Source organism: Schistocerca cancellata, chromosome 5 (assembly GCF_023864275.1).
Source record: "Schistocerca cancellata isolate TAMUIC-IGC-003103 chromosome 5, iqSchCanc2.1, whole genome shotgun sequence".
NCBI classification, from domain to species: Eukaryota; Metazoa; Arthropoda; class Insecta; order Orthoptera; family Acrididae; genus Schistocerca; species Schistocerca cancellata.
In genome coordinates this window covers 52,525,565-52,541,976 of record NC_064630.1, presented here as the reverse complement: position 1 = coordinate 52,541,976, position 16,412 = coordinate 52,525,565, and the positions used below count along the sequence as shown (strand labels likewise).

Sequence of the window (16,412 nt, the reverse complement as noted above, 5' to 3'; positions counted from 1 at the left end):
CAGGGTTCTGCGGTGCAGCGTTCAGCTCTGCAGTGACATTCGCAGCTACTTTCCTCTAATTTTTCGTCACAGTCCACTTCAGTAACCGTCCATCACGGTCACTCAACGCACACTTAGACCACGATGTAACTTAGCGAATGATGTTTCTCGGCTTAAGCTGTAAGCGGTAAAAATGTTCGATACTGCTCCTGTTGAAACACCAAACAGTTCGGCTATCTTAGTTAGGGAAGCGCCCACAACAGGAGCACCAACAATCGCCCACGTTCGAATTCACTTGACTTCGATGTAATGCCTCAAAACTGCACAGAACATTGTTCTGGCCACGACTGACTCTTGTAGCGTACTGAGGTCATTTCGGGGCTGACGTTCGTGTTGAAATACAACAGCACAACCTGCAGGCATGGCCAGCGTCTGCGTTTATGTTTAAACGTGCATTTCTAGCGGTGTTTCCATATTGTCGAACCCCTGTACCTTTGCGTACACTAGTTATTTGAGATGCTAAGTATTTTTGTAGTTGTGTGACTGACGAAATAAAACTTCTGAAGCCGATCCAGTTTCAAGCAACGCAGTTTCACCATTTCGTCTTCACATTGTCTCAGATACGCGCTGAGATCTTTCGTGTTCAGTTTCGTGCGTGATTCCTCAAAAAATCAGCCTTTTGCAGATTAAGCATTCTATTAACAGTGGCCAAATGAAAATTGTTCAGTTGTCGAAACCTGCCAATGACAATTTTTTGTTTTGCTTCGTAGGTGAAGGTTTTATTTCTTTGGTATACAAGAAGATCCATCTCTGCTTCAAAGATGCTTGCGAAATTATTTACATACCCAAAGGATTCTCGAGAATATATTTCTTTTGAAAATTGAAACTCTGTACTGTCACACGATTCGTAGACTATATACGGATATGAAATTGTTTGGAATACTGTCAAGAGGCATATCCTACTCCATTCTAATATCAATCAACCTTTTAAACTTGTTAAACATTCATCCCTGGAAATCGGAGCTGGAGGAAGTCTCTTTTCCCGTTACACCCAAAATCTTTCTTCTAGTAACGGTCTACTGAATGATTCGGATTTATTTCCTTTTCTCGCAATCAATAAAGGCCACAGAATGTATGGGGAGGGACAGTTGTCACACGAAACCACCTGCAACACTTGTTGAAGAAAGGAGGAAGAAATATTAGCGTTTAACCAACTATCGATCATTGGATTTGAGGCGCAAGCCCGTACTGGGGATGGAAGGCAAAGGAACTAAGCGGGGTGCTTTTCAAAGGATTCATACCGACATTCAGCTTAAGCGATTTACAGAAATCGCGGAAGACCAAGCTCAGAATGGACGTGTCGGGATTTGAATCACTACCTCCCAAATATGAGGACAGTGGGTTCCCACACCACCACCTAACTCGGTGACGCCTGTTGTCTCCTAAGCATTTTTATTTGCCTTCTTCTAACATAATTAGCTGTTTCTCTGTAGTCATAGTGATTCAGTATGCTCTCCAGAGACACTGGATTTCCATACCTTCGCACCAGTTTTATACGTTTGCTGAACAGATCTTCTTAGAAGTTGCTAGTAAAACATCATGGCAAGCGACATTAACAAGTGTTAAAACTAACAAGATTATATATGTAGTGGACTGACAAGACAGCCAGTCCACAGTGACGGGTAACCGAAAGGCACGCGTACACACACGCCGACTGGCGTGAAGTCTGAAACAGGATAAGTTATGAATGCACTAAAGAAAAGTACGTAGCTTCTATAATACTTAACTTTACTTCATCCTTGTGGTACATCGCTATTGTTAATAGAAGTGAGACTCTCTCCAGATATGGTTAATGGCGCCTTGCTAGGTCGTAGCCATGGACTTAGCTGAAGGCTATTCTAACTGTCTCTCGGCAAATGAGAGAAAGGCTTCGTCAGTGTAGTCGCTAGCAAAGTCGTCGTACAACTGGGGCGAGTGCTAGTCCGCCTCTCTAGACCTGCCATGTGGTGGCGCTAGGTCTGCAATTACTGACAGTGGCGACACGCGGGTCCGACATGTACTAATGGACCGCGGCCGATTTAAAGCTACCACCTAGCAAGTGTGGTGTCTGGCGGTGACACCACAATATAGGTTACTAGTTTGGTGCATCGCAGGCATTTGCAGTCCTGTTGTCTGGGGTACAATCTCCGCATTGTTCCACGTTTTTATCGTTGCATTTATGGTATATTTTTGTGTCGAAGAGAATTTTTTGAGTGCCCGAATATGCCAGTGTAAACCCTTGTCAGTTTCTATCTTTAATGGCACTGTTAGTTACGTCGGGATCACAGGGGCCGGTAAAACATGTTTTCGAAAGCTGATATCTTAAGACCGTGGGTGCGTACAAAATACTAACTGTTTCTTGCAAAGCAGCAAGAGTCATTTACAACTGATGTAAATGTATGTGAAATATTATGGGACTTAACTGCTAAGGTCATCAGTCCCTAAGCTTACACACCACTTAACCGAAATGATCCTAAGGACGAACACACACACCCATGCCCGAAGGAGGACTCGAATCTCCGCCGGGACCAGCCGCACGGTCCATGACTGCAGCGCCCCAGACCGCTCTGCTAATCCCGCGCGGCTCACAACCGATAACACGTATTTCTTTACACAAGTAGCGGAGTTACCGATTTCCAACCGACAGGTTCATCATCTGACGGCTGTTCACGTTTAAATCACATTCGTTGTTTACATTGGTTGTCGACTGTTTTTCCTGCTTGTGACGCAATTTCTTTGCGGTGGTGGCGTCCTACAGCAAACGGCTGATTTGACAATGTGTATACCCGATAACCGACGAAGACAAAGCTTTAACTTAGAACTTGATTACCTTTACGTTACTTGCATCAAAATTCCTGAGTCATTATGTTGCACTGTTTACTGCTTGTGTTCACGAACTATAGTCCGTTTAAAATTACTTGCTACTTTTGACAGTTCAGCGCGGGGCGAGAGGAGCGAAGCGTAGTTGCCAGCGTGTGCTAGGCGCTTCAGCAAGTTGTTGTTGTTGTGGTCTTCAGTCCTGAGACTGGTTTGATGCAGCTCTCCATGCTACTCTATCCTGTGCGAGCTTCTTCATCTCCCAGTACCTACTGCAACCTACATCCTTCTGAATCTGCTTAGTGTATTCATCTCTTGGTCTCCCCCTACGATTTTTACCCTCCACGCTGCCCTCCAATACTAAATTGGTGATCCCTTGATGCCTCAGAACATGTCCTACCAACCGATCCCTTCTTCTGGTCAAGTTGCGCCACAAACTTTTCCTCTCCTCAATCTTATTCAATACTTCCTCATTAGTTATGTGATCTACCCATCTAATCTTCAGCATTCTTCTGTAGCACCACATTTCGAAAGCTTCTATTCTCTTCTTGTCCAAACTATTTACCGTCCATGTTTCACTTCCATACATGGCTACTCTCCATACAAATACTTTCAGAAATGACTTCCTGACACTTAAATCTATACTCGATATTAAGAAATTTCTTTTCTTCAGAAACGCTTTCCTTGCCAATGCCAGTCTACATTTTATATCCTCTCTACTTCGACCATCATCAGTTATTTTGCTCCCCAAATAGCAAAACTCCTTTACTACTTTAAGTGTCTCATTTTCTAATCTAATACCCTCAACATCACCCGACTTAATTCGACTACATTCCATTATTCTCGTTTTGTTTTTGTTGATGTTCATCTTATATCCTCCCTTCAAGACACCATCCATTCCGTTCAACTGCTCTTCCAAGTCCTTTGCTGTCTCTGACAGAATTACAATGTCATCGGCGAACCTCAAAGTTTTTAATTCTTCTCCATCGATTTTAATACCTACCCCGAATTTTTCTTTTGTTTCCTTTACTGCTTGCTCAATAAGCAAGTGACCACAGTATAATGGCAGACTCGCTTGAGTGCTTGCTACGATCTTTCTCAAACGCTTTTTAAAGAAACCAATGGACAATAAACTCTCATCCTCGCACATCTTAAAGTTTAATAATAGTGAGCTTCATGATGAAGAGCCTATCATTTCGTTAATGGCCACAGTTATTGTGATATTTCGTTAGTAGGTAACTACTGCTAGAAACACTTACTTTGCAGTGAAAAATAGGTGTCGCTATGAATTTGTCTTTGGTGCGTACTAGGTTACATGTTGCTGCGTATGTATTGAATCACTCTTTTAAACTTGGAGCGATTCACTGTCGGTTTCCAATCTCGAGCCGGCCGGTGTGGCCGAGTGGTTCTAGGCGCTTCAGTCTGGAACCGCGCGACCGCTACGGTCGCAGGTTCGAATCCTACCTCGGGCATGGATGTATGTGATGTCCTTAGGTTAGTTAGGTGTACGTAGTTCTATGTTCTAGGGGGCTGATGACCTCAAGATGGTAAGTCTCATAGTGCTCAGAGCCATTTTTTTTCCAATCTACAGGAAATGGAGCGTATGTAAAGCTCTCCGTCACGAACTAGCAATCAGTGAGGAAAAAAAAAGAAAAGCATGAAATATATATTCACAAATTCCTCTCGTATCTCATAAAAGGTGTGAGACATCGAAACACGATTTTGGCAAATGATAGCACTTAAAGACGAGAGTATTTTGCCATATGATTAATATGCGAAACATACATATCTACTGAGATATTGAAGCGTCCACAGATTTTTTGAATGAAATAATGTAATTGCTGAGGACAATCTATAGCTGGTGAATCGAAAACAGCTGCGGCTTTCGTAACGATATAAGTGAATGATAAGTTACACGTTTGTTTTTATACTGAGAATGGGCCATTTCATAAACAATTGAATTGACTCGCAATCGATTGCTAGTTTAATAGTACACGATTTCAGAATTCTGTCGCAATTTCAAGTGCATTAGAATGTTAGTAAGATGAAGTTTTCTAAACTCTGCCGCGTTTAAACAATATAAGCCGATTTCAACATGGCAACAAAAGATGCTACGTATTCCTGAAAACTCGTCACAGTCCTTCATGAATCGGTCTCCTCAGCTATGTTCTTGGTATGACTGACAATTCAAAACCAGTCCTGTCGTGTAAAATTTGCAGTGGCTTCTTTTTTCGGCATTCCAACCTCAGTGAGCGTAAACTTCTTGCTTATTTTTGCCACATTACTTTTCACCTAGGCCCATATACAGGGCTATTACAAATGATTGAAGCGATTTCATAAATTCACTGTAGCTCCATTCATTGACATATGGTCACGACACACTACAGATACGTAGAAAAACTCATAAAGTTTTGTTCGGCTGAAGCCGCACTTCAGGTTTCTGCCGCCAGAGCGCTCGAGAGCGCAGTGAGACAAAATGGCGACAGGAGCCGAGAAAGCGTATGTCGTGCTTGGTTGGTTGTTTTGGGGAAGGAAACCAGACAGCGAGGTCATCGGTCTCATCGGATTAGGGAAGGACGGGGAAGGAAGTCGGCCGTGCCCTTTCAAAGGAACCATCCCGGCATTTGCCTCGAGCGATTTAGGGAAATCACGGAAAACCTAAATCAGGATGGCCGGACGCGGGATTGAACCGTCGTCCTCCCGAATGCGAGTCCAGTGTCTAACCACTGCGCCACCTCGCTCGGTGTGCCGTGCTTGAAATGCACTCACATCAGTCAGTCATAACAGTGCAACGACACTACAGGACGAAGTTCAAAAAAGATCCACCAACTGCTAACTCCATTCGGCGATGGTATGCGCAGTTTAAAGCTTCTGGATGCCTCTGTAAGGGGAAATCAACGGGTCGGCCTGCATTGAGCGAAGAAACGGTTGAACGCGTGCGGGCAAGTTTCACGCGTAGCCCGCGGAAGTCGACGAATAAAGCAAGCAGGGAGCTAAACGTACCACAGCCGACGGTTTGGAAAATCTTACGGAAAAGGCTAAAGCAGAAGCCTTTCCGTTTACAATTGCTACAAGCCCTGACACCCGATGACAAAGTCAAACGCTTTGAATTTTCGGCGCGGTTGCAACAGCTCATGGAAGAGGATGCAAAAAAAAAAAACAAAAAAAAATGGTTCAAATGGCTCTGAGCACTACGGGACTTAACATCTGAGGTCATCAGTCCCCTAGAACTTAGAACTACTTAAACTTAACTACCCTAAGGACATCGCACACATCCATGCCCGAGGCAGGATTCGAACCTGCGACCGTAGCGGTCACGCGGTTCCAAACTGACGCGCTTAGAACCGCACGGCCACACCGGCCGGCGAAGAGGATGCGTTCAGTGCGAAACTTGTTTTCAGTGATGAAGCAACATTTTTTCTTAATGGTGAGGTGAACAGACACAATGTGCGAATCTCGGCGGTAGAGAATCCTCACGCATTCGTGCAGCAAATTCGCAATTAACCAAAAGTTAACGAGTTTTGTGCAGTCTCACGGTTTAAAGTTTACGGCCCCTTTTTCTTCTGCGAAAAAAACGTTACAGGACACGTGTATCTGGACATGCTGGAAAATTGTCTCATGCCACAACTGGAGACCGACAGCGCCGACTTCATCTTTCAACAGGATGGTGCTCCACCGCACTTCCATCATGATGTTCGGCATTTCTTAAACAGGAGATTGGAAAACCGATGGATCGGTCGTGGTGGAGATCATGATCAGCAATTCATGTCATGGCCTCCACGCTCTCCCGACTTAACCCCATGCGATTTCTTTCTGTGGGGTTATGTGAAAGATTCAGTGTTTAAACCTCCTCTACCAAGAAACGTGCCAGAACTGCGAGCTCGCATCAACGATGCTTTCGAACTCATTGATGGGGACATGCTGCGCCGAGTGTGGGAGGAACTTGATTATCGGCTTGATGTCTGGCGAATCACTAAAGGGGCACATATCGAACATTTGTGAATGCCTAAAAAAACTTTTTGAGTTTTTGTATGTGTGTGCAAAGCATTGTGAAAATATCTCAAATAATAAAGTTATTGTAGAGCTGTGAAATCGCTTCAATCATTTGTAATAACCCTGTACTCTCAGCCGGATTTAAACGAGCAGGATACGGAGGAAGGCTGATTAAACTATGCCCTTTACCGTTAACCCGTTCGTCGACCTGGCAGCGTCAAGTTTTGGCTTGTGTAATAGTACAAGTTCCATTAACTTCATCTTATACGTGCTAGGTTGAGCTTCATCTCGTGCCACATTTCTTTGTCCCCAGAGGAACATACCCGCTTTTCCTCCAATGCATTGGTGGAGGTTTAGGCATCACAGCAGAGTGGTCGGGCGTTTCGTCCATTAGTATTGTCGAATTTCGAGGAATGTTTTGCAGCAGAGCGTTATTTTCCCAGCCAATGAACGTGGTCTTGGACGACACTTTTATTGCAAATCATGTATCCAGACGTACTGTATTTTTGTTATTAATGCAACGCCAACACAAAAAAATGGTTCAAATGGCTCTGAGCACTATGGGACTCAACATCTTAGGTCATAAGTCCCCTAGAACTTAGAACTACTGAAACCTAACTAACCTAAGGACATCACACACACCCATGCCCGAGGCAGGATTGGAACCTGCGACCGTAGCAGTCCCACGGTTCCGGACTGCAGCGCCAGAACCGCTAGACCACCGCGGCCGGCTCAACGCCAACACAAAACTTGTTCACAATACCTGACGACTACAGAACAGAAAATGCGCATTGTTGTAACCCCGGGAACGGCTTCACGTGCCCCTCCGGTCAACCATACGTGAAAAGTCGCAGCTAATTTTAAACGCACTTTAGTTAAAAAAAGTATAATACACTTTTTTGATACAGACGGTGATCAGAAGCTGTCTGGAAAGCTTTTAAGGGTGTTGCACGGAAGGTAGTGCTGAGAAATAACTGTTTAAGAAAGACATTCGTTACCTTGCGCCGTTTCCGAGTTAGTTATCACTGAAGTCAGCCAATGTGGCCGTTGTGCTCGTAAATTCAAGCGGCCCGCCGGATACGGTTCAGCAGTTTCCATAGCGTACATGATGGCGGACAAGACCGCTCAGCCTTTGGGTCGGCTTCGATCCTTACTGCCGTTCCACTTCCAATTTTTGTATCGTTCTTTTATTCGGTTTTAAAAAAACCCCAAACGAAGCACACCTTTGGCGACACCGTCTCTGGCAGGCAGCTTGAATTTCCACACGCACTTGCCTTAGTGACGTAACTTCAGTTCTAATTGACTCGCAAATGGCCGGCCGCTTTGCCCGAGCGGTTCTAGGCGTTTCAGTCCGGAACCACGCTGCTGCTGTGGTCGAAGGTTCGAATCCTGCCTCTGGCATTGATGTTTGTGATGTCCTTAGGTTATTTAGGTTTAAGTAGTTCTAAGTCTAGGGAACTGATGACCTCAGAAGTTAAGTCCCATAGTTCTTAGAGCCATTTGAACAATTTTGACGCGCAAATGGTGGCACGTATAGAATTCTTTTTCTTAACAGTTATTTCTAAGCATAACCTACTCTGCAACATCCTTAAAAGCTTTTAAGACTGTTTCTGAGCGCTCTTTATACCCATAATAAGGAACACTGCATAGATACCAAATTCAAATTGTTTTTGCCACATGGGAGATTATATGGAATTACCGCGAAATCAGATACAAAACAATGCCAAAGAGTTTCTCCCTCAGAGATGTTACGATGTATACATTGATGTGACAGCAGTAAATTTTCCATGTATAAATGTTCTATTACACTGAGTATTTGTTACAATTAAAGTAAACAAATAAAGAAAACAGTTTGTTTCGTAACAAACTGTTTTCTTTATTTGTTTATCTCAATTGTAACAACATATAATTGTAGCAACATATGTAACATCTATCTCGGTAACAAAGTGTTTTCTTTATTTGTTTATCTTAATTGTAGCAAATAGTCAATATATATACATATGTATATATTCCTGAAATAGATATTATGTAAATATTGTCGTATACACGAGGAACAGAATATTTGATAAGAAACAGTTCTACATAAATAAATATTATGACAGTGGGCATTATATTAATATGTGATAGCTAGTTCAAAATTTAAATTAATTTAACTATGGTATTAATGTATGACTAACCAGAGGGCTACATTTTAATTTGGTATTTCGTGTTGGGTTAGTGTGTGGATGTTGTTGCCAAAGGGAGTCGTGCCTACTGGAAAGTAGGTGACTCAAAATTTGTAAAAACGCTGAATTGGCTAACTCAGTCTGTTCATTGAGCAGGAAAACATATCAGCTTAAACATTTTGATGTGTAAACTGAACTTCAATCTCATGAATGAGTCGCTGCGCGGAGTAGCCGCGCGGTCTACGTCGCCTTGCTACGGTTCACTTGGCTCCCGCCGTCGGAGGTTCGAGTCTTCCCTCGGGCATGGGTGTGTGTGTTGTGAAGTTAATTTAAGTTACATTAAGTAGTGTGTCAGTGTAGGGACCGACGACCTGAGCAGCTTGGTCTAATAGGAACATACCACTACCCACACCTCATGACTGTGTCACATACGCTCCAGGAGTAAGTTATTAATACCTACAATGCTAGAAGAACAGGAAAATTTTCAAAAATGTTCACTTTCACGGTAGCAGATTCTCACGAAGGAAAACGATATTGCCTCTGTCTATGAAGTCTGTGCAATTTTGGACATGGATGGTTTAGTAAGTAGGACGTGACCATCTACACTGATGGAAAAAGAAATCGTAACACCAAAAAATAATTAATGTAGAGTAATGAAATTTCGGGAATACATTTCGCTAGGTAACATATGTAAGTGATTAACAATGCCACATCACAAATTAATGTAAGCGCGAGGTAAGCCATCGCAAATGTGAAATGCTGGTACACCAATAGCCGGTGTAACCCGCAGAATGTTGAATGCAGGATGCAAACGTGCATGCATTGTGTTGTACAGGTGCCGGATGTCAGTTTGTGCGATGGAATTCCGTGCCTGTTGCACTTCGTCGGTTAATGCAGTGACGGTTAATGCTGTTTGTGGATGATGGTGGAGTTGTCGTCCGATGATATCTCGCATGTGCTCAACTGGAGACAGATCAGGTGATCAAGCAAGCCAAGACAACATGTCGACATTCTGTAGACAATGTCCAGTTGCCACAGCGGTATGTGGGTGAGCGTTATCCTGTTGGAAAAAGAGCTCCTGGAATGCTGTTCATGAATGGCAGCAGAACAGGTCGAATCACCACACCGATGTACAAATTTGCAGTTACGGTGCGTGGGATAACCATAAGTGTGCTCCTACTGCCATACGAGGTGCGGCTAGAAAAAAACCGGACTGATGCTGGAAAAAAACATTTATTTACAATTATTTACAATTTCATGTTATCTCCTTCAATGTACTCTCCTCCTCGGTCTCTACACCGCTCCATACGAATTTTCCAGTGTTCATAGCAATGCTGCAGATCATTTTCGGTAAGTCCATACATTACTTCCGTCGCTTTTTCTTTTACTGCTTCAACAGTCTCAAATCTAGTTCCTTTCAAAGCTGACTTGACTTTAGGGAAAAGAAAAAAGTCACAGGGGGCCAAATCAGGGGAGTAGGGTGGATGATCTAAGATGGGAATGTTGTGTTTTGCCAAAAACGTCTTCACTGACAACGCACTGTGAGCTGGGGCATTGTCTTGGTGAAGGATCCATGACTTTTTTTCTCCACAAATCGTTCCGTTTTCTCCGTACTCGCTCACGTAGGGTAGCCAGGACGCTAATGTAGTAATGCTGATTCACTGTTTGTCCCTCTGGTACCCAATCAATGTGCACAATCCCTTTGATGTCAAAAAAAAATCATCATTGCCTTGAATTTCGATTTTGACATTCGTGCTTTTTTTTGTCGTGGTGAACCAGGAGTTTTCCAATGCATCGATTGGCGTTTAGTTTCGGGATCGTAAGTAAAAAACAACGATTCATCGCAAGTAATAACATTTTGTAAGAAGGTGGGATCACATTCAATGTTTTCCAGGATGTCAGAAGAAATCATTCTTCGGCGTTCCTTCTGTTCAATTGTGAGACACTTTGGAATCATTTTTGAACACACTTTGTTCATGTTGAAACTTTCATGAAGAATCTGCCTGACACTTTCCTTGTCAACTCCTGTTAACTCAGACACTGCTCTGATTGTTAAACGGCGATCTTGTCGAACAAGTTTACCGATTTTTTCAATGTTTGCATCAGTTTTTGCTGACGATGGTCTGCCAGTGCGAGTGTCATCACTGGTGTCTTCGCGGCCATCTTTAAATCGTTTAAACCACTCAAACACTTGTGTTCGCGATAAACTAATCATCGCCGTACACTTGTTGTAACATTACAAACGTTTCACTTGCAGATTTTCCTAGTTTGAAACAAAATTTGATGTTAACACGCTGTTCTTTCTGTACACTCAACATTTTCCGACGCACAGACAAAACGTCAACTACACTCCTGGAAATGGAAAAAAGAACACATTGACACCGGTGTGTCAGGCCCACCATACTTGCTCCGGACACTGCGAGAGGGCTGTACAAGCAATGATCACACGCACGGCACAGCGGACACACCAGGAACCGCGGTGTTGGCCGTCGAATGGCGCTAGCTGCGCAGCATTTGTGCACCGCCGCCGTCAGTGTCAGCCAGTTTGCCGTGGCATACGGAGCTCCATCGCAGTCTTTAACACTGGTAGCATGCCGCGACAGCGTGGACGTGAACCGTATGTGCAGTTGACGGACTTTGAGCGAGGGCGTATAGTGGGCATGCGGGAGGCCGGGTGGACGTACCGCCGAATTGCTCAACACGTGGGGCGTGAGGTCTCCACAGTACATCGGTGTTGTCGCCAGTGGTCGGCGGAAGGTGCACGTGCCCGTCGACCTGGGACCGGACCACAGCGACGCACGCATGCACGCCAAGACCGTAGGATCCTACGCAGTGCCGTAGGGGACCGCACCGCCACTTCCCAGCAAATTAGGGACACTGTTGCTCCTGGGGTATCGGCGAGGACCATTCGCAACCGTCTCCATGAAGCTGGGCTACGGTCCCGCACACCGTTAGGCCGTCTTCTGCTCACGCCTCAACATCGTGCAGCCCGCCTCCAGTGGTGTCGCGACAGGCGTGAATGGAGGGACGAATGGAGACGTGTCGTCGTCAGCGATGAGAGTCGCTTCTGCCTTGGTGCCAATGATGGTCGTATGCGTGTTTGGCGCCGTGCAGGTGAGCGCCACCATCAGGACTCCATACGACCGAGGCACACAGGGTCAACATCCGGCATCATGGTGTGGGGAGCGATCTCCTACACTGGCCGTACACCACTGGTGATCGTCGAGGGGACACTGAATAGTGCACAGTACATCCAAACCGTCATCGAACCCATCGTTCTACCATTCCTAGACCGGCAAGGGAACTTGCTGTTCCAACAGGACAATGCACGTCCGCATGTATCCCGTGCCACCCAACGTGCTCTAGAAGGTGTAAGTCAACTACCCTGGCCAGCAAGATCTCCGGATCTGTCCCCCATTGAGCATGTTTGGGACTGGATGAAGCGTCGTCTCACGCGGTCTGCACGTCCAGCACGAACGCTGGTCCAACTGAGGCGCCAGGTGGAAATGGCATGGCAAGCCGTTCCACAGGACTACATCCAGCATCTCTACGATCGTGTCCATGGGAGAATAGCAGCCTGCATTGCTGCGAAAGGTGGATATACACTGTACTAGTGCCGACATTGTGCATGCTCTGTTGCCTGTGTCTATGTGCCTGTGGTTCTGTCAGTGTGATCATGTGATGTATCTGACCCCAGGAATGTGTCAATAAAGTTTCCCCTTCCTGGGACAATGAATTCACGGTGTTCTTATTTCAATTTCCAGGAGTGTACTTAAAACAGACGCCACGGGCAGACTGAGTGCAGGAGGCACATGAAACTCGAGCAGTAGGCGGAGCGAGAGTCACGTGACAGGCCACGCGACTTTCAGCCTTATTGCATTCGTTTTATTGTTTCACCAGTACTAGTCCGGTTTTTAAGTAGCCACACCTCGTATGAGTTCGCACACCTGACCACATTTCCAGGTGTAGGTCCAGTGGCGCTAGCACGTGGACAGATCGGTTGCAGGCCCTCGACTTACTTACTAACCATCACACCTTTCATCAGAAAATACAACAAACATCCACCCGGCCCTCCACTGAAGTCGCAAATAGTGGTGGTTTGTGGTCAATGGAATGCACGCTACAGGGCCTCTGGCTCGGAGCTGTCCTCGAAGTAATCGATTTGTAACAGTTCGTTGTGTCACTGTGGTGACAGCTGCTGCTGCAGGTGCAATGCGAGGCGCCACAGCCAGACGTCGAACAATTTGGTCTTCACTCTCGGCAGTGTCACGTCGCCATCCACAGCCCGGTCTTCTTCCGGCCGTACATTCTCGTCACCACCGCTGCCAGCACTCCTGCGCAGTGGCAACATACTTACAAAGTCATTTTCCAGTATCGCAGAAGGAACATCCAGCTTGTCTTAGCCCTGTTACACGACCTCGTTCAGACTCGGTGAGGTGTTGATAGTGGCATCTTTGCCGTCTTAAAGGCATTATTGACTAACATTAACTCACCAAATCCGCTCTGAAGGGTAACAAATACAACCGTCACAGTATCTGTTTAAAACAAACCTTATTTCCACCCTGATAGTGGCGCTGCTAGTGCCAGTCTTATGCGACTGGCGCGAAATTTGAATAGACATCATCTTTCAGAAGTACACTACTGGCCATTGGAATTGCTACACCGCGAAGATGACGTGATACAGACGCGAAATTTAACCGACAGGTAGAAGATGCTGTGATATGAAAATGATTAGCTCTTCAGAGCATTCACACAAGGATGGTGACGGTGGCGCCAAATACAACGTGCTGACAGGAGGAAGTTTCCAACCAATTTCTCATGCACAAAGAGCAGTTGTCCGGCGCTGCCTGGCGAAACGTTGTGATGCCTCGTGTAAGGAGGAGAAATGTGTATCATCACATTTCCGACTTTGATAAAGGTCGGATTGTAGCCTATCGCGATTGCGGTTTATCCTATCGTGACATTGCTGCTCGCGTTGGTCGAGATCCAATGACTGTTAGCAGACTATGGAATCGCTGGGTTCGGGAGGGTAATACGGAACGCCGTGCTGGATCCCAACGGCCTCGTATCACTAGCAGTCGAGATGACAGGCATCTTATCCGCATAGCTGTAAACAGATCGTGCAGCCACTTCTCGATCCCTGAGTCAACAGATGGGAACATTTGCAAGACAACAACCATCTGCACGAACAGTTGGACGACGTTTGCAGCAGCATGGACTATCAGCTCAGAGACCGTGGCTGCGGTTACCCTTGACGCTGCATCACAGACGGGAGCGCCTGCGATGGTGTACTCAACGACGAACCTGGGTGCACGAATGGCAAAACGTCATTTCTTCTGATGAATTCAGGTTCTGTTTCCAGCATCATGATGGTCGCAACCGTGTTTGGCGACATCGCGGTGAACGCACATGGGAAGCGTGTATTCGTCGTCGCCATACTGACGTATCACCCGGCGTGATGGTATGGGGTGCCATTGGTTACACGGTCGGTCACCTCTTCTTCGCACTGACGGCACTTTGAACAGTAGACGTTACATTTCAGATGTGTTACGACCCGTTGCTCTACCCTTCATTCGATCCCTGCGAAACCCTACACTTCAGCAAGATAATGCACGACCGCATGTTGGCGGCACTGAACGGGCCTTTATGGATACAGAAAATGTTCGACTGCTGCCCCTGGCCAGTTCTCCAGATCTCTGACCAATTCAAAACGTCTGGTCAATGGTGGCCGAACAACTGGCTCGTCACAATACGCCAGTCACTATTCTTGATGAACTGTGGTATCGTGTTGAGGCTGCATGGGCAGCTGTACCTGTACACGCCATCCAAGCTCTGTTTGACTCAATGCCCAGGCGTATCAAGGCCGTTATTACGGCAAGAGGTGGTTGTTCTGGGTACTGATTTCTCAGGATCTATGCACCGAAATTGCGTGAAAATATAAGCACATGTCAGGTCTAGTATAATATATTTGTCCAATGAATACCCGTTTATCATCTGCATTTGTTCTTGGTGTAGAAGTTTTAACGGCCAGTAGTGTAGAAATACGCCTACCAACTTTCGTTTTATCGCCTAACTCCTTCTTGTTGTTGTGGTTTTTTCTGTGAGTGTGTGTTGCTGTCTGCAGCAGCACCAAATTATACGTTGGCTGTCACCACTGGCCCGAGCTAGCAGCTTCGCTGTACGTTGATTGACTAGCAACGACTTTAATATACTATTCTGTATTTTATATAGCGTATTAGCCGTATTACTAGACTGTGCCAAATTTGTGGTTTTGTGGCGACTACACTACAGCGCCTCAGCTTCACGGGGGGATACGGCGCGCCTCCAGGGGCCTCCCCTGTCCCACAGGGTGTTCGTGGCCCCTGCTTCCCGGAGCCCCGCAGCCGCTGGATCGATACGCGCTGTTACACCCTCGGGTCTGCTGCCCGCATCCTGTCAACGCGAGTTGCAGCCTCGGGCGCACCCTCTTGATATAAAAACGTCAACGAACAGGAGTCTCTTTCCGGTTACGGCATGAAGGAGATTTCATGCTTAAATACGAAAGGCATACCAAATACGAAAGACAATCACGACGGGTGATACTCCAGTATGGCATTAAAATTGCTACACCAAGAAGAAATGCAGATGATAAACGGGTATTCATTGGACAAATATATTACACTACAACTGACATGTGATTACATTTTCTGGCAATTTGGGTGCATAGATACTGAGAAAACAGTACCCAGAACAACCACCACTGGCCGTAATAACGGCCTTGACACGCCTGGGCATTGAGTCAAACAGAGCTTGGATGGCGTGTACAGGTATAGCTGCCCATGCAGGTTCAACACAATACCACAGTTCATCAAGAATAGTGACTGGCGTATTGTGACGAGCCAGTTTCTCGGCCACCATTGACCAGACGTTTTGAATTGGTCAGAGATCTGGAGAACTGGCCAGGGGCAGCAGTCGAACATTTTCTGTATCCATAAAGGCCCGTACAGGACCTGCAACATGCGGTCGTGCATTATCCTGCTGGAATGTAGGGTTTCGCAGGGATCAAATGAAGGGTAGAGCAACGGGTCGTAACACATCTGAAATGTAACGTCTACTGTTCACAGTGCCGTCAATGCGAACAAGAGGTGGCCGAGACGTGTAGCCAATGGCACCCGATACCATCACGCCGGGTGATACGTCAGTATGGCGAAGACGAATACACGCTTCCCATGTGCGTTCACCGCGATGTCGCCAAACACGGTTGCGACCATCATGATGCTGTAAACAGAACCTGAATTCATCCGAAGAAATGACGTTTTGCCATTCGTGCACCCAGGTTCGTCGTTGAGTACACCACCGCAGGCGCTCGTGTCTGTGATGCAGCGTCAAGGGTAACCCGCAGCCACGGTCTCTGAGCTGATAGTCCATGCTGCTGCAAAT

The 16,412-nt window shown here is 45.9% G+C and overlaps 1 protein-coding gene across 3 annotated transcripts in view; it reads right to left on the bottom strand.

Moving 5' to 3' along the window:
- Window positions 1-16,412, bottom strand: part of LOC126187961 (band 7 protein AGAP004871) — a 499,920-nt gene that overhangs the window by 263,702 nt on the left and 219,806 nt on the right. The window lies entirely within an intron of this gene.